We start from the raw sequence: 19403 nt of genomic DNA, 5'->3' as shown, positions 1-19403 counted from the left end.
ACCATGCTTGGCTTTTACATGGGTGTCAGAGACTCGAACTCAGCTCCTCATGCTTGCATAGGTTTACCAAACTGACCCACCTCCCCCTCCTAAACGTAGTTGTAATGCCAAAAAGCTAGGAGTTCTCATCATGATCGTCTTTTGAGGTAGTTTATTTTATAGTCTACCTTTGAGCTTGTTTTATTTTGAGACAGGGTCTCACTATATAGCTCTAGCTGGCTTGGAACTTCTTACATAGAGTAGTTGGGCTTAAACTCACAGAGATCCACCGGCCTCTGCCTCCTGAATTCTGGGTCTAAGGCATGAGTCACCCCACCTGCCTACTCTTTATCGTAATTCAAAGTGTCTCTTCCAAATAGTGTTTGGAGCTTTTCCCTGATAGAGGTTTATGAACAGAATATGACAGAATGGTTCCCTTCAGGAGACAAAGCTTTTACGGTCCCAGAATTCCCATTTCTAGCCTACCCTGATGCTGGCCTAAGGAGCCAAGAGATGCAGTAGAGAAGTGCCCATCATGTTCTTTGTGCCACCTTTACCCAAATACCAAGTTCTAACGACAAGACTGCAGCCAGCCTCTCTCCTCTGTCCCTACCGAGCACTGTAGGTACTCCACAGGAATGTACGTAGGCTCTGAATGAAATCACACTTCACCCCAGAGGCACTGATGTCTAAAGTCTGTGAGGAGAGTCCTGCTGTCCCTCCTGTGAATGTGCTCAAAGGGAAACATATAGCGTGTTAATAAATGAACAGGAACAACTGAAGCCTAAAACAACAAGTCCCTTCTGGTTTTACCTGACTTGTTACACTGACAGAGTAATCCTTCTTGCAGATCGGGGTGGAGTGGGGCCTCTGGGAAGCCTGTCTCACAGCGCACAGAACTCCCATTCTCTCCAGTTCCCCACTGCTCTGTGGCTGCTAGGAGATCAGTTTTCCTGGACTTTAAGAAGCTATGGTTTTAGGAGGGCATTGCGCAGACTTCTGACTTTTCCATCTCTCTGTCCAACATTTATTTCTTTGCAAACCTAAAGCCAGGTGGGAGGTGAAGCAAAAGCTTGGTTTTTATTGTCAACTGGTAACTTTGGAAATTCTCAGATGATAAACGTTAATTATTGAATGAATGAATGAAGGAATGAATGAATGCCAAAGTAGAGAAGTCATTTAAAAAATTATGAAAATAGCCACCTTAAAAAATAAAAAGGAGAAAGTGTTGATTATTCCAACACTGTTATCACACACACCAACTTTTCAAAGCTCTAATCATGAAGCCTGTCCAAGTCACTGAAATAATTATTTCCTCATAACATGGACTATTATATAGATGCTATCTTTTCTGAGGACATTTAATTACATGCATAATAAAACTCCTCGCTAGGAAGTTAAATGATACATATAAGATATAAAACTGTGAAATTATGACCATAATTTTTAAGTGTACAGACACACAGAGAGAAAGAGGGAGAGGGAGGGGGAAGGAAGGGAGAGAAAGGAAGGGGGAGAGAGAGAGAGAGAGAGAGAGAGAGAGAGAGAGAGAGAGAGAGAGAGAGAGAGAGGAGTTTTGGAATGGTAGAATTATCTCTTAGTACCTTTTATTTCAGCTTTTGTAATGACCATTTATCACCATGAATTGCAGCGTTTCCATGTTGGTAACTACCACTTCACAACCGTCTAAGATCCCAATAAGAATGACTCTTTTGAGAGCAAAAGCGGGTCACTTTTTTTTTTTTCAATTCTAGGTTAGATATTCCTTATCCAACGGCGCAGGAACAGATTTCCAAGTTTTCCCTTATGGAATGTTTGCAATGGACTTGCCTGGCTGAGCACACACAGAATCTGAAATGCCCAAAGCCTGAGGCTTTCTGAGCAGTGGGCCTGCATTTTCTGCCGTTTGGGGTCTTTTGGAGTTCAGATTAGGAATGTTCACCCAGTATCTCTCCGCCCTGAATTAATTTCTGCCTGTGCTTCTAAAAGTTCGAGGCCGCCAAGGCTCCAAGCTAAACACAGTGTGGGGATACGGATACAGGCAGGAGCTTGGAGCTTTCTCCTTAGTGTCCTGCCTTGCTGGCCCTTCAACTCCCAGCCATCTATGAGATGACACAGAGTCCGCACGTGTTCAGGGCACCCAGAGAAGGGTGCTGTTCCTGGGATTCTCACCACTCCTCCTACCCAGGCACCTGAGCACTCGCCTTCAGCCAAAGGAACTAGAAGTGAAGTGAATACCCACCACTCCTTCCCCCTCTGCTTCCGTGGCTCTCAAGTGTGTGGTGCTCTTTTAGGAAATCCCTTCACTTCCTCTGACAGTGGCCTGACCTCTGTCTACCTACTTATGTATCTAGCCACTTGCAAAATAAGCCACTCTAATAAGTCCCGTGTGTGTGTGTGTGTGTGTGTGTGTGTGTGTGTGTATACAAAATTATACATCTCCAAATACATGTTTTACTAATAAGGCAATATTTTAAAAATGATAGATGTTCAAACATCACTGAGTCTCTGGTCCTGGGTAAGTATCACCTGCATCCATTCCTATCTGATGTGAGGGGCAGGGTTCTGGATTTTCAGAAGACTGTCAGGTTAGTCACGAGCTCGCTAAACTTTACAACCAGCAGCACAGACCCTATTCGCCATTGTCTGCATCACGTCTGTGACCCCTTCAAACATGACTTCCCACGCCTTCCATCTGAAGGGCAAACATTTGCTTCTATATACTCTTCCCTTTCAATCTGGGTTGAAAAATGGAGGTGAGAAGATCAATAAGTTAACATTTTTTTAAACGCCCATGTTTATAAAGATAACTTGCAACAAAAGAAATAAATGTTTCAGTCTCTTACTGAACTCTGGAGAAAGAGACCTTGCAAAGTTTCTGGGGAATAGGAGTTGGGGTCACTTAGTCTTTGGACAACAGTATGTTTGCTTTACTTTTATTTTAGGGCACGGAAACACATTTGTAACAAACGTAATTTCTTTTGTATAAGTAAAAAAGGAAAGTGAGACTAATAAAATGTGAAGTAATTAGAGTGATTAGAATAAAGTTGTAGGGAGGACACAAGAGCAGGATTTGGAAGCCCTGGAGGGACCAACTCTGTATCACGAGAAGCCCTTGTGCTTTCTTGGTTTTCCTACAAGGACCTGCGTGGGCACACCTGGTGCAGAGGGAAGAGGGAAACAGAGTGGGGATGCTTTGGAAAGAACATGGAACAGTCAGGAGCACATGGGGAAATGTTAGCCAATTAAATAATAATGATAATAATAGGTTAATGATAATGACTATTATTACTAATATTATTATGAGATAGGATCGTAAGTTACAGGATTGCCTCAAACTCCCAATTCTGCTCAGAATTTTGAGTGCTGGCATTCGAAGAGTGTGAAACTATGTCTAGATTATTCGAATGAAATTTCATAAAGAATAGCATTATTGTAAACACAGTACCACTTAACATGAATGGGATATGGGTATTAAAAATGAATATAAACTAGTAGCTAAACAATGCTCACTCTTTAGTTACCTAACACCATCTGACGGTCTCTGCTTGGCCTTTAGCTAAGGTCAAGTACAAAATCATCTGGCTAACTATTCTAGGGACTGCTTTATTTAACTTAAATTCTTTATATTTTACATGATTCATAACAGGTCCTGAGAGGTTAAGAGAATTAAATAAGGCAGCATGGTTGGAATTCACGATTTTGGAGACGTCTTCCTGTGCGGCAGCAATATAGGCAAATACCAGAACCCACACTGGCCTGGCTGTGGCAGAAATCGTTTGTCTCAAGGGACTGGCAACACCCTCTTCTGCAGCTCTTGGCTAATCTAGCATAAAGCACTTGAGTGCGCTGTGGTGCTAAAGGTAACCGCTAAAGGAGTCCAGAGGCAAATTAGCAAACATCGATTTCAGCGTCTCCCTCTAGCTCGAGAAATTAAATCAAGCGAAGTGAGAGCGTCCCAGCTGCTGTGGCAAGACAGCCTGGCCAGACTCAGCGTGGCATGAGAAATGGAGACCCGGGCCCCTTCCGTGCTCACCAGGCAGCTCTTTGGCTACACTGGAGCACAGAATCTAACCGTGAAAGTAGTCCGCGTCTTGCAGACCCTACCACTCCCAGCAGGCTTCCTTTGCGAGCATGTGGCAAAGCAGCATGAGGAGCCTGAGGCATCTAAGTTCAAGATTTTAATCATCTTTTGAGGCTCAATTCATACATTTGAAAGGTTCCAGAGTCATTTCACCTTCGAGGGTTTCTCCTCTAAATTCTACTCAGAACTCTGGGTAGAAGTGGCTTTGGGGTTGCAGTCTGGCTGAAAGCAGGCACACTGCTTACCGGCTTTGGATACGAAGCTGCGGTTTCTAAGATGTTTTTGTTTGGATTTTACGACAACATCTTTCACTGTTGGGATAGCATACAGAAGGCTGGGAAGATGTGGTGGGGTTTGGCGGGGAGCAAGGAGACACCTACCCTGGCTACCACTGGCATTATCTCTGTCCTTTCCCTTGTAGAGACAGTCCGCTTAGCACATGCAGTCTGTGTGCTAGAAGAGATTTGCATTAGAAACGAACCGTTTTATTGAAACTGCAAACCTTAAGTCCATGGCTCTGTGAGGACAGGGGCATTGTCTTTGAGAACACTGCACTCAGTACCGAGCACCGCGTTCGCTCGTTACAAAGCACTAAATGGTTGCCTCGTAGACTGATGGGAGGGTTGCTGGATGGCAGGGTGTGAATAAGAAATATTTGGTCAAACATAGCTTTATAGGAAACCATTCTTTCAGTAGACAAAAGTGGATCAGGACGTGGAGTTCCAGCAATAATTGCGTTCTGTTTCCTAGAAGGTCAGTATCAGGGAAGGCAGCAAAGAGGAGAGCAATTGTTAGGCAGCTGCCGATTCCTGTGAAAAATTCCCGAGATGACCTAGGAAAAAGAAGGATTGATTCAGGTTCATGGTCTCAGAAGCCACAGTTCACAGTCACTTGGCCTGGTTGTTCTGGACCCATAGGAGGCAGAATATCCTGGGGGGTGGGGAAACACAGCAAAACAACGCTGTTCATCTCACAGTGGCAAGGAAAAAAAGGTGGGAAAAACCAAGGTGTGTTCCCAGTGAATTAGAGATGTCATCATCTCCCAATAATGCCATAGACTGGCCGCTAAGCCATAGCACACAGCATCTCTGGAATATTATAGACTCGAATCATAATACCATACTCCCCTAGATAGAGACACTGGTTGGAGATTTCCTGCCCGTGATCTTGCGTTTCATACAGACTTCAGCTATAGAAGGACTGCTTATATTTTTCTGTTCAATTTTTCTACTTCAATTCATCATTTAAAGAGTAGGTGGGTATTTTATATCCATCTATGGAATAATAGCATCTTTATTTTCATCTCAACCCAAGCCTGGGGTTAGACCTACTTTACTACTAAGAACTTTGAGGTTTCAAAAAACCGAGAAACTTGGCCAGGATCAGGTAGCTCAAGTGGGAAGTGTGGGGGACTCAAACCAGCGCCCTTAAGCAACTCACCAATGCTATTATGGTGCACACAAAGTGGGAGACGCCTGTTGGACATACTGTCCAAGTTCCTGTAAATAAATGAAAGCAAGGGGGAGAACAGTGTGTGTGTGTGTGTGTGTGTGTGTGTGTGTGTGTGTGTGTGTGTGTTGTGTGTGTGTTTAGGGAGGAAAAAAAAACCAATTTGGAAATAGATCTAATTAGATGCTTGCACATTTTATCCCAGTTCTCAAGAGCCAATTAACTGCAGGAGTGGTTTTTATAGCTGTGAACACACCTAGCTGTACCAACCAGTCTTTAGCCTACAGCTGTGATTATCTGTAGTCATACATGGATTTTTCTTTTACTTCTTAAAAACATACCTATAGCTGCCCACTGAAATCATTCTCAAAATGCAAATGCCAACTTAAACAGCAGACCTTTTCAGGACAACAGAGACAGCCGTGTGTGTGTGTGTGTGTGTGTGTGTGTGTGAGAGAGAGAGAGAGAGAGAGAGAGAGAGAGAGAGAGAGGGAGAGAGGGGGAGGGAGGGAGAGGGAGGGAGGGAGGGAGGGGGAGGGAGAGAGAGAGAGAGAGAGAGAGAGAGAGAGAGAGAGAGAGAGAGAGAGAGAGGAGGAGCCCCATTGCCAGCCTTCTCTGTCCTTTAGGAACTCATTTTAAATGCCTGGACAGCATGTTGGTGTTCTTTTGTTTGCCAGTCCCTGTTGATGGATTGCAGCTGCCAACAGCCCTTGTGGCAGATTCCTCGCCTGAATCTGGGTTCCTTTTTGGGTGGGTGCTGTGATAAATCAAGATGTCCACTCAGGACACACAGTGTGGTACAGTCTTTAGTGTAATAACACTGAGTGACTATCCACACACGGATTCCCTTCTTCAAGTTAAAGCTTAGGAACCTTTACACCCACCAGAGCAACACAGCCTAACTTCAAGATGGAGACTGGATCCTGAGAGGGGAAGGTGGACTTAGCCAGAAGGGTATACAGACAGTATGCCAGTGTACTTGCTCCCCACTCCTCATTCTCTTGGCCGGTACTAATAAAATTCCCTTGGAGGGCTCAGCATGTGGTGTGGTGGCAGTGCATGTGCTTAGCATATGTGAGGCCCTGACATTAATCCTCAGAACCACAAAAGGTAAAAACCGAATGAATCCCCTGGGTAGTTATCAGTAGCCCATTCTTCCAGCAAAGCCCCAAATTCCTCTCCACTGTGGTCCTTCAACATCTGATTGGATAGGACTCTGAGTGAAGTCTGATGGGTGCAGTTACTTTCTTTTCTGTAAGGAACTTGCTGACAGGCCTCCTTTGGGAAATGAAAAGTGTGAAATGCTTTTCAGCCCAGTGAATGGTGTTCCGCAGGACACAAGGATTGAGCCTCGGGATGCCTGCAGGCTAGGGAAAGTACCTTCACACTCTCCACTAAATAAGCTCCAAGTGTCCCTCTGTGTCACCTTGGCAGCTTCACGGGACTTTTCTTAGGCAGTTAAATAAAGGGAGAACCGGCTGGGGGCTCAGTGGTTATCCCCACACTGAACAGCCGGATTATTTTGCAGATTCCTGATGGGTCCTCTGACCTGGATCTGTCTGCGACACGCCTCTATGGCATTTTATATAACTTATGATACTGCATTTCCTCAGCAGCAGGTGACAGAGATCAAAGATGGCCCCGATTGGTGATTCTGCCGGCACAGGCTGTGAATGGTGTCACCTCCACGCAGCATCCTTTTCTAGCTTCGTTATTTTCTGGTATATCTGACCTAAATCAAATTTGGGCGCAAAGCACACCATTTACACGGTGAGGGTGTCAAAACACATCTCCCTTAACCCTGCCCCGCAATTTCTCCACCTTAGATTATATGTTTGCCTGACTGCTGCTGTTATTTCTGTTGCAAGTGAAAATATGATCGGTCACGGAGAGGCTCGTTGAGAAAACATACCTGACATTTACCTTTAGTACATCCAGGATGCTCAGCGCGCTACGTGTCTCTGAGGACACGGGGTGTGGTGGGGAGAGGGGGTGAGGGTGGGGGGGGACAAGCAAGTCCTGTCTCCTTCAGAATGAGCTTCGTGGTGTAAAAGGACAAATTATTTTGTTAAGGAGGCACAGAGTCTTCGGGTGTGCCACGGCAAGGCTGGTTGTGGGAAACTGCCATACTTCAAGGACAATTATATTTTCCCCTTTGGAATTTGGTTTCAATTCAAGAAGCAGAGCCATAACCAGAACAGAAAAATAGTAGCGCATAGTAGGTGCTCCATAGGTAGTGCATAATAGGTACTCCATAGGTACTGAACAGAAAAATAGTAGTGCATAGTAGGTACTCCATAGGTAGTGCATAGTAGGTACTCCATAGGTACGGGATGGATGGATAAAAACCTCTGCAGCAAGCACATTCCTTCACGGCAATGCCCTGGGGCAAGGGGAGAGGGGAACAGAGGCATAGAATGCAGATCTGAATTCAAATCCCTCCTCACACAGAGAAGATCTGGATCCAATTCCTACCTGCCTTGCTACTTTCTAATGGGTGACTCTCCCAACTCTCCCCAGTTAGTGGGCCTTGGTCTTCTTGGGGGTGACCCGGGGCTAAGTACCAGAGCCTGGTTTCTCAGAATCTGCCTGAAGACAGTGGGCAGGATGGGGAGCCAATATATTAGTGGTCCTGGTGGGACCAGGAGAATCACACTGTTGCTGGGAGGGGCCGCTATAAAAGTCTGAGGGTCTCACTTCAGTGATTCTCCAGGTGAGAAAAGAAAAGGCTATTTTTCCAGCAAACGGGCAAACCTAGTTTAACGGCTAACTAGTGGCTACCATGTTAAGGGGGAGCCGTGATCTGTCTGTAGACTTAAAGGATCAGACACAGTGAGGTAAGCAAACAGTGGAAACTTGGAACCCAGCTCCTCCTTTGTCAGCATGGGGGTCCACATCTTACCCAGCCCCGATTTCTACCTCAGCTCAGACACTCCTCCATCAGAACCAGCGGCTCTCCACCCATGAGATTTAGCTAATGAGATGGAAGTCTAAGAGCCTAGGAAACTAACCCCTGGACTTTGGACAGAGGGGTGTGTCCTCTCAGTGTCTCTCTGCCTCTTGCTCCTCAGGCCTCACTCAGCTCTGGTAGCTTCCAGTCCTACCTCTTCTCCCCATCTCAGCCCAGCCTCCTTCCTAGTGAAGCGAGGAGACACCATTGCACTGTCTTGCCCTCTCCTTTAGAACTCCGCTTTGCTCTAAGGTGCCCTTCCTTTGTGATTGCCTCATCTACATTAGCCTCCTTCTGGCTCCTTCTTCTCACTGGGAACTTCTCAGCCTTTCTAATTCCTAGTCCCCATAATTCCCTACCTTCTCATTCATCCCCAGGTGAGGTGAGACCCATGCAAGCAGGAAGCTGTTGTGCCACTTTAGAATAAACCCTGGATTAGGCTCACAATATGTGTTTGTTGAGCGAATGAATGAATGAAGCCAATGAATGAAGAAAGAGACAACCGACCTATACAGAAGCCTTGAGTGTTAATGGGTATGACAATGAGGATTTATTTTAAATCTATAACTGCACTGCAAAATTACCCTACATCAATCAGATGGTGTTCTTAAGAATTCTATCTTAGGCTTCTATATCTCAAGTAATTATACTAAAATGGTGTTATTAGAGCTAGCTCAAGAAAATTATCCAGCAAATGAATGGGATTTAAAAAGAAAAAAAAAAACTTCGAAGAGAATTCTAATTACAGAGTTTAAAAAATTACCAGAGTTTCTGTCTGATGACGCCCTGCGTTTCATGAAAAGCCTTAGAGAGCGGAACATTTCATGATCCACCTCCTCTCACCCAGCCAGTGTTCTCGTAGTCCTTGCGTGCAGCACCGTAGAGTCACTAAGAGCACAGGCACCATTGTATGCATTAGCCAGCTGACATCCCTAGGCAAGCGCCTAGCCTCCCAGGCCCCCATCGCTCCATCTCCTAAATGTGGATAGCGGTACCTCGCTGCAAGGGATTGGCAAACATCCAAACGCATCATTCAGCATAGTGAGCGCTGAACAAATGTCAGCCACTGGTCTTTCCACCACACAAAGCTTTTCCATCAGGTCAGCTGAAGGACAGCTGCGGTTTGCAATCCATCACCCTGCTGGGTATTTGCACAATTAAGCTGGTGATGTCAGCTTGGTTTATCTTTCCAAACTTCTCCCACTCTAAGGAAATGCTGATTAACCCAAAATAAAAGCGCAGTTCACCGATCCATATTTAAATATACCCACATTTGTGCATACACACACACACACGTGTGTGTGTGTGTGTGTGTGTGTGTGTGTGTATGTGTGTGTGTGTGTGTGATGTATTTGCATCCTGCTTATCTTTCCTGCAATACCCGGGGTCCCTATAGGGATGATAGGTGGGAAAGGCCAATAATTGTTGAGTATGCATCAGATCCTGTTCTAAGTGTCTTACGTGTGTGATGCTCACCAGATGCCCATGTGGTGGTCAATATATTGTACGTATCTTTTTCTCATCCAGGAACTGCAGAGTTACGTGGTGTTTATGGACATACCTTTAGAAGGCATATAGTAGTTTAAAATGGAGAAAGTAGGGGGACACATTTACGGAGCTAATTTGTACGGACTGGAGCGATGCTGGTTTACGCATTTCTGGATAGACAAAGCTCTGGTTTATTACTGTACTATCTGCACGATTTCCTCAGGACTTGGTGACAAAGTCTGAAACTTGCTTAGCACCAGCGAAGATGAGGGACTTCCCATGAGTACCATGGGAACACAGCTCTCACTCGCTCATGTCCGGACCTCTGTAAACTCAGTTCCGGTCTCAGTCTTTCTCTTGTACAAATGCTGTACTTCGAAGACGTTAGTGCACAACTAACAGAGAAGTCACTGTTCCTTTTGTCCCTCATTTTCCTTTTCATCTTAGAGTTTCTACCAGTGTATTCAATGTTGGGCAACAGGCAGACATGGCGTGGAGGGTCCATGGTTCTGTCCTTTTAGAACAGATGTTAACGCTCTGTGACAGAATGCTTCATTCCCAGTGCCTAGGGTTCAAGTCAGAGTGTGCTATCCTGGACTCCTGCATTTCTGTTATTTTTAACGATGATGTTGAGCAAGGGTTGTTCTTTTTCTGAAGTAAAACTAAAAATGAACAGGCAGAAAACATGTGGCTCAGTGGCGAATGGTGGCTTTTGGACAGTATCTAATGCACACTTAACATGGTGGTCATGATGCATCATGTAGCTACAGAGTCTCAGTCCTCTGGTTATTTTTCAGATCTTCATTTTTTCCTTTAAAAAACAAAACAAAAGCTCCCATCTCTCCCACTTCTGAGCAGTATGACCCCAAGTAAGCTACTTCACCTTAGAGTCTCTGCATACCAGTTTCCCAATGACAAATGCAAGTAAGAATAGTGGTAATCACAAGAGAAACAATATAGCACCTTGGGCAGTTATTATAAAGGGAGAAGGATCTACATTAAGGGCTTAAAAGACTGCCAGGTACCCTGTAGGTATTCTTGTTAATTTTAGTTAATTTACTACATCCATTTGGGTGTGTGTGTGGGGGGGAGTAATACCCTTTCTATGAAGTAAAAGTCATTCTATTCATTCTAAATACAAGCAAACAAAGGTCAATTTTCATTTCCTGTGTGAAAAACTAAAGGGTAAAGTTTGACTTAACGTAATAATCTGAATTACTCAAGAAACAGCAGAGAGGATGAAGGAATAGCCATTTGGTGCCCAGGAAGAGTTATGCATCATTTATATACAATATCCAGAGGGAACCTTAAATAACTTAGCATAAACCTATGAGTTATCTAACATGGGTAACATGTATGGGGAGAGTGGAGCTAAAGTCCAACAGGACGACTCACTCGTTTATTGAGTCCTTTCCGTCTGTTCACTCGACAGCCATGCTGGGCACCAACTATGTGTGATATACACTCTTCCGGGCTCTGGGGACCCAGCAGTGAATAAACAAAGACCCAGCTCCTGGGGAGCTGGCAATCTTGCCTGACTCAAATGATTACCTATATCATATGCTAGGCAATAAGTATACCTAGTTACCTAAACTGTGTTTTTCAAAATTATCTTAAAATCCTAAAATCAGAGCAGAAAGACTGAAGGACACACTGCAATCATCTGTCCGTCCGGTTAGCTTAGTGACGCCACACCCTGCCAAGGTCCTCTGAATGAAGGCCCGAGAGAAGGCTGTTCAGCAGATCCCTTTCCTCCTGGCCTAGGCAAAATAAATCTCTGGAGAAGAGAGCATTTCAGAGACCAATCCAGTCCTAGCTCTGGGACACAGTGTCTACACCGCCCTCCCCTTGCCATGGTGAGCCCACGCAGCCCCATCTGCAGAGTAGCAAGGCCAGGTCCTCCAACCTTGTTCATGGCCTGTGCTAGAGGGGCAGGGCGTTTGGAGCTTTGGTCCGTGCTGTGGTTTGAAAGTAAGATGCTCTCCACGGACTTGCCTGTATTCGGGGGTTGAATGCCTCAGATAGTGGCATTCTTTTGACAGACTGTAGAAACTTGAGGCTCAGCCAAGTTGGAGAACTAGGCAACATTCCTCCTCTGACCCCTTCTATCTTTGCTTGTCTCTCCTTCCTGTCCACCAGGATGTGGATGGCGCACAATCCTACCACCACAAGGTTCTGACTTCCCTAGGGGCCTAGCAACACAGAGCCAAGTGGCCACAGGCTGACTACTGTGAAACCCTGAACCAAAATAGCTTCTTAATTTACATTAAGGAATAGCTTTTAGGTTTTTTGTTGCAATGACAAGAGAGGTAAGCAGCAGAGTTTGCCATTGTGAGTGTAGTCTCCAGACTTCTTCCACCATTTCTGACCTGTACTCACTGCTGTGAAAAGTTAACTTTCCTTCTCTTCTGAGGTGGACTCTCTTCTGTACTGAGATTCCCATTGGTTCTGCCTAGCAGAGCTTCCTCTGGTTACCTGTTGAGCATAGAACTTAGAGCTACTTGCCTATCCTCTTCATAAATCAATCACATCTCTTCTACATCCCATCCACAGAGCCATGAAATGGGTCATTTACCTGCATGGAAACGTCATCAGCATTTTCAAAGCAGACTTGTTTCTGGGCTGTTCACTGTATCTGCCTGCCTTGTTATTTCAGGGTAGCAATAACCAGCTGCTTGGCCCAAGACTTTGTTCTGATGTGTGGAACTCCCAGGCCTTCACCATGGCAGCTTGATAGGTTCTCTGCTGGGACAAGCAGTTGGGACCACCATGCAGTTCCCTCCCTCACAGTGTGACCTTGAAAAACAGTAGAGTATGTTTCTAAAACTCTACCATTGCAGTTGTTACCCATAAGCATCAGCTGTAGGAGTGACAATTAGAGTCCTCTTAGCCTTCTGACACAGAATCAGTGAGAACCGATCAAGGTCTTTTTAAAGATATTTTTCTATGAGTACATTGTAGCTGTCTTCATACACACCAGAAGAGGACATGGGATCTTATTACAGATGGTTGTGAGCCGCCTCTGAGGTTGCTTGGAATTGAACTCGGGATTTCTGAAGAAGGGCAGTCAGTGCTCTTAGCCATTGAGCCATCTCTCCATCCCAAAAAGCAAACTCTTATTACCAACCATCTATGTTGATATTGTATATGATGAATTTTACCTCTCTTCCTGTGTTAATCAGTTTTCCTTTACTGTCAAATACCCAAGACAGCCCAGTTATTAAAAGAAAAGATTCCCCTTTGGCTTCTGTACTTTGAAGTTTCAGTCTGCATTTGCTTTTGGTCTATGGTGAGAGAGTCTATCATAAACTATGAGAAACAATGCTGCTGACCTTATAGCCAGGCAGTGAAACAGGAAGAGACAATGGCCAAAAACATCTCGTTCCTGGGACTTAAAACCTAGGAGGCTTAAAAGGCTTCACCATTCCCTAGTAGTCACGTTGAAGACTGAGCCTTTGACCGTGGATACTAGAGGGACATCTATCAAGCTCTTCTCCCTGACAGTAAACTCTACCAGGGTAGGGACTGGGTTTGTACCCGCTGAACTTCATACAGGACAGGTCACCACAGACATCAACTCAAATTTGTTTTTGCTGCTTTACCAAAGTAACTTCTGGTTGACAGACACAAGGTCTTCCCTGACTCAGTCCATTCCCAAACTGAAATCATGATCAGCTGGCTCCTTTGTGGACCATCTTAATCTGAGAATGTCCTTTATGGTCGCTTTATGACCACAACCCAGTTCTCTCAGCAGGGCCATCATTCCATTGTAAAGTTTTCAGTGATGGCTGTTTCTTTAGCATGACTCCCTTACTTTTCTGCCCAGAGGAACAGTTCTATCTTCCTTATTTCTCAATAAAGCTTCCATAGCATTTTATTCCCACTCCCTAAAGCTCCCTCGAGCTGTCTTAGGCATCCAACTACCTTTGACTCACTTAACTTCATCCCTGGGCTCTGGAAACTTCCTGCCTATAATCATTCTGGATGATGTCAACATAAACATGACTCCTAAGGTTCTTGAATTTATCTCCTCCAAGAATCTTGTTCTTCCATTAGTTTTGTTACTAATAAAACTTCGCTGCATTTTCTATTCAGCAGAGGGTGGTTGAATTTGTATAATGGAAGTCTCAGCTGCCTGTTACACTTAGCAACTTGAACAGAACCTATCACTGTGCTACGATGAAGCCAGGTAAGTTTCTCCTAGATGACAGTGAATTCAGGCTAAAGTAAAGCAAAGCACAGAACCAAGCACTTTGCATGCACTTTCTAATACTATTGTGGATGCACAATACTCTTCTGGCAGAGGCCAGTGCTTCTAGGAATCATTTAAGAAGAAATGTGGTCCTGAGATGAACCAACTTGGAGAGTGTTTGGAGTTTTATACAATCGGATGATAAATAGCAGAAACTGTAACTTTATTTTCAAACACTGTCGCCCACCCTTCCTATTTTCAATGGGAGTCCTCCCATGGTAGCTTCTACCTCATGTTGATCCAATGTGGCTCGCACGGCTCCCAGCCCATGTCTCAAGTTCTAAGATGGAGAACACAGCATTGGTCTGAGGTCATCAATGGGCCGTGCACCCTTTGTAGTGGTAAGAGGCTCTGTGACAGAACAGGGACCTAACTGGGTCAACAAGCTACTGTAGCTTCCAGGCAATTATCAGTGTCGTGGCGCTGTAAGTGGGAACCCAAAGAGAGACTGTGGCCTCCCTGAGAATATGGGCAGTTAAAGGGAAACCTGGGACAGAGAGAGAAGATGGGGGAGTCTGGAGTCACTAAGCACCTGGACGAAGGCTCACCCTCAGACTCTGTGTGTGTGGAAGTCAGTGACGTATTCATCATACTGTTTTCTCTTCCTGAGCAAAAAGATCCTCTGGCCTTCTTCGTAGGTAGGTGGGACTTTTAAAATGAACTTTAGCTAAAGTATCATGCAGAAGTAAAGTAAGCCATTCCCCAGACTTCTCCTAAACACAGCCTTTGAGGTCCTCCCCTTCACTGACCCCCACAAAGTGCTCCTGAAGATGTTCCAAATGGAATAAGAGGAATGGAAGAAATTAGATTAGAGGTAGGGGAGACATTGCCAGGGAAACCTTTATAAAAATGACATTCAGACAGAGATATGATTTGCAAAATTGAGAAAGTAACAGAGCTGGGAAAGAATGGTTCCAATAGATAAAAACTGAATTAAGAGATCATCAGGCAAAATGGGGCTTGGCACCTTGGGAGAATCAGATGGGAGTTAGCGCCATTGGAGTTTTGTAATAGCAGGAGAATGGAAGGTCCAGCGGTCCAGGTAAAACATGATGTCTTCACCGCAGTCTTAAAGGAGGAGGTGATTTTACAATATATTTTTGGAAACAGCACAGACAAAACTCGCTGGATGTCTGGAAGTTAGGGAAGGGGTAAAGAGGGAGAAATCAACAACACCTCCCTAAGTTGTTGACTTGAGTGTCTTACAGGAGCTGCTATGGCATGACTGTAAAACCACTCCCATCACTCATGGTTTGACTGTTTCCTCCCCAGAGCATGCTGCAATTCTGACAGCTACAGAGCCTTTGAAGGTTAGCTTGGCTGGTGAGTCACTGAAGGGTCTAATTATTTTTCTTTCTGCCTTGCATTCTCTGCTTTCTGGTCCACAGAGACACAAGGAAACTGCCACATGTTCCTTCTGCCATCAACTTTGCCATACCTTTCTGGCCATGATAGGTTCAAACTCCCCAACCTTTCCTCCCCGAAGCCATTTCTGCCAAGTATTTAGTCATGGTGATTAAAAATAATACATAGATATTAATACCATTTAATCAGATGGCAATTTAAGACTAGTCCAAACTTGGGGAAGTAAACAATCAGGATTTCCAATTTTAAAGATGTTAAATTCGATCTGACTATTGAGGCATGTGGAGATGTCAATGCAGACATCTATGCTCCTATGTCACAGGTAACTTCCTCTAGATAATGATGAGGATGGTGGGGTTGATGAAGGCAGCTAATATCCACTGAGCATGTATGAAATATCTGGCATTTAGAGATGCACAGACTGGCTCATTAAGTCTCATGATGTGCCTGTCAACTAGCATGTTAGTTTACATATAGTGAAACCTGGTTAAAAGTAATGTGTTTACTAAAGACATAGAAGAAGAGTTCTACTGTCTATGACATAAAACATTATCCCATGCAAGGTACTTGAGAGAAGGGCCATGCCCTTTCTCTCTTTGCAGCTCAAAAGCAGTGGGCAGAATGCTTTGTAGTTAGAAGGCACTCAACCATTGCTGTATGATTCCTCTTTTCTTGGAGAAGATTGGGGGCCCTGAAGGCAGGCCTCCATACTGATCTCTTCTCTCTGTTGTCTCACCTCCTTAGTCACCCATCTGCTCCTCGTACTAAGGGACTTCTGGCCCAGCACTTCACTTCTGCCTTCCAGACGAAGTTACAGAGCTCTACAGAGGCGTACTCTCAGTTCGCATTGGAGGTTTGAAGCACAGAGTTGTCAGAAGCCTTTCAGATTACTGGAATAGTGGTTAGTAAAGTTAGAAGTCGTTCTGTACACTACACTCCCATCCCCCAACTCGCATCGCTTCCAAAAATTGCTGCAATCACGAGCAAGGACTGATTGAATCAGATTCAAGCAATTCAAACTGGAACTAGCTTTTCTATTTCTCTCTGGCCAAACATTTTAGGTCAATCTTTCACTTGATGAAATAGAAATAGAAAAAGGATAATTTAATACATGCTCACAGCACCTTCCGTGGCAATTTTAAGAGAAATGAGATGCTGAATGAAAGGTGAAGACCTGACTGCTTTCCAGTAGAGGATCCTAGGAGTGGAGTGGTAGCTGCTGCTTCTCAGTAGAGGGCCACGGGAATTTCTGTGGTGACTTCAGGACAGTGAGAGGCTCTGCTGTCCTCCTCTCCCCACCCCACCTCAGTAGACTCACCCCTCTGGTCCTTTAACTTCCTTCTTCTTACTCCTAAGAAGGCACAGTGTTCTCCTGTTGGCTCTCTATCCTGTGGGGGTTCCTGTCTTAATGTTTTTATATTGTAAAATATGCTACCAATGAATCACCATCTCTCCTTCCTGGACTATGGGTTCTTCATGAAAAAGGTCATGTGTAACCTATCTTAGAAAGCCCAAGGTTTAGTTCAGGTTCTGACAGACTCAATATGATTAAAACTAAATCATTGTTGAACTACATGGTGAGCAGTCAGTGTACTACTGACATGAGGCCTTTGTTCTAACCCAGGCTTTTGGAGAGATCCTCACCTCAGGACAAGCCCTTTCCTCTCTGTAGGTTTATTTCTCCATCAGTTAAAATAAAGGCTATGCTCTCTGCACTCTGAGGGGCTCTCAGTTCTAGCATCGACAGTGTGAGGGAGTAGATGAATAATCTACAGAGCAGAAAGCATTTACATACACCAGTTCTACAAGGCACTTGTCACCAATCACAGCTGTCCAATTAGATAAAGTCCCTTGCTAAGTGACCTCCAAAGGATGCTGAAACCAGTAACAGAGAAACAACCACTCTGGATCTCCAGGCAGAGAACCACACCATAAGCCCTCATAACTGTTGGTCTTCCTATTCAAGTGCACATTCTGCACTTTCCCAGCTTCTCATGTCTGGCTTCCCTCAGATGGGACTAGGCAAAGGTCATGGCAATAATACCCCATGACAGATTTTCTGCTCCCCGGCATGTAGAGCAGACAGCTTAACGGCCCAGAGAACATGTGTGCATTTTAGTCTACACCTGCTTCTAAATCCAACATTGCGATCAAAGTCCTAAGAGAAAGCTGATGGCTTAGTGTGACATTTCTGTCAGCAAAGATTGTAAGGGATCCTTGAGGAACTACCATTGTGGCCATGACTCCAGGAGGGCCATGATCCCTCTGTTCCAAACTGGGAGAGGAACAAGCAGGAGAGAGTAGTGATGCTTCCTTTGGAGTAAGGGTGGGTTGGGAGGTGGGGTGGGGTGGGGCAGCCTTTAGGCTCTAGTTTTCTGTTTGCTATCAGGGTAGAGCTTTGGACTGTCCTATATGTGCACGTCCCTCTTCTACCATGTGCCTTCTCCTCCCTATAGTTGTCTAGCATTTCCTTTAGACTTTATTCACATGAAGGCCTGTTTTGTTTGCATGTATGTCTATACACCACATGCACGCAGTGGCCTCAGCGATGGAAAAGGGCATTGGATGCCCTAGAACTGGAGTTACAGAGGGTGTGAGCCACTGTGTGGAATCAACACTGGGTCCTCTGAAAGAATAGCCAGTGCTCTTAACATCTCAGCCATCTGTCTAGCCCCGATTCTCCATCTTTCTTACACCCAGTCTTTCCCAGATGATTACTAAATCAAATCAATGAGACAGCATTCAATGTTTCTAAAAACAGGTGGGTAATCAATATTCTTTCCTGTTTCAGTAAGGAAAGCGTCTGCTTTTTTCCTTGACAATCAAAGACCACACCTGCCACTCCTCTTGAAGGCCACCCACAGAAGCCATGAATGATCCATGATGCCCTGTTTCAACAGACAGATCTGTAGCATGTACCCACAGTTTCCGAGTGACTTGGTGGGATGGAGGCTTTTTAAATCACAGCTTGCAGTCGCAGCTGACCTGTTCACGACCAACAGTGCATTTACATAATGTTTTCTGGTGGGTTACGTTTTCTTATTTGTAAAAGTGACTTTTTAAGTGGATACTCTCATCACTTTAGATAATTAGAAAACAATTTACTTAACCTGGCCCATTGAAAGGTTGAACAGAAACCACCATTCTCTCCACATCTTGTGGCCATAATGTCTTTACTTCTATGAATCACCAACTCATCATTTCTAAGCCCAAGAAAGCGATTCCTTGTGTAAGGTTTGTGTCACATTCTTAGCCCCCAACCCATGTGTGTATGCTCATGTCTGTGAATCTGGCTGTGTATATGACATGGTGTTTGTGTGGAGTTTGCCTTCCACCTTGTTTGAGATGGGTTCTCTTGTTCATCACTATATATGCCAGGGAAGATGACCTGTGAAAGTCTGAGGCTTCTCCTCTCTCTTCCTCCCATCTCATGCTAGAAGGCTAGCATTAGAGATGTATGCCACCATACAAGCTTTGCATGGGCTTGAACTCAGGTCCTCAAGCTTTTGTGGCATACGCCTTATTCATGGAGGACTCCCTAGCCATTCTTATTCTTAATAAAATTGCCTTGAGCCTGAGAACTGAAATACATACACACATGTGTGTGTTCACATAAATATATGTGTACATGTGTACATGTGCATATATACATATACATATAGATGTACATATGTGTGTATATGATTATAATCCAGTAGTAAGAACTATTTTCTATGTAAAGAGGTCTGATACGTCATTTTATCAAATTAAATGAAATAAAAGGACAAAGGCCTCTACTATCAAGAATGCCAGATAAGAAAACCAGCCAGTCATCCAACTACTTCAGAATAATTACC

The sequence above is a fragment of the Rattus rattus genome, chromosome 2 (assembly GCF_011064425.1).
Source record: "Rattus rattus isolate New Zealand chromosome 2, Rrattus_CSIRO_v1, whole genome shotgun sequence".
Taxonomy (NCBI): domain Eukaryota; kingdom Metazoa; phylum Chordata; class Mammalia; order Rodentia; family Muridae; genus Rattus; species Rattus rattus.
Note: the sequence above shows the minus strand (reverse complement) of the source record.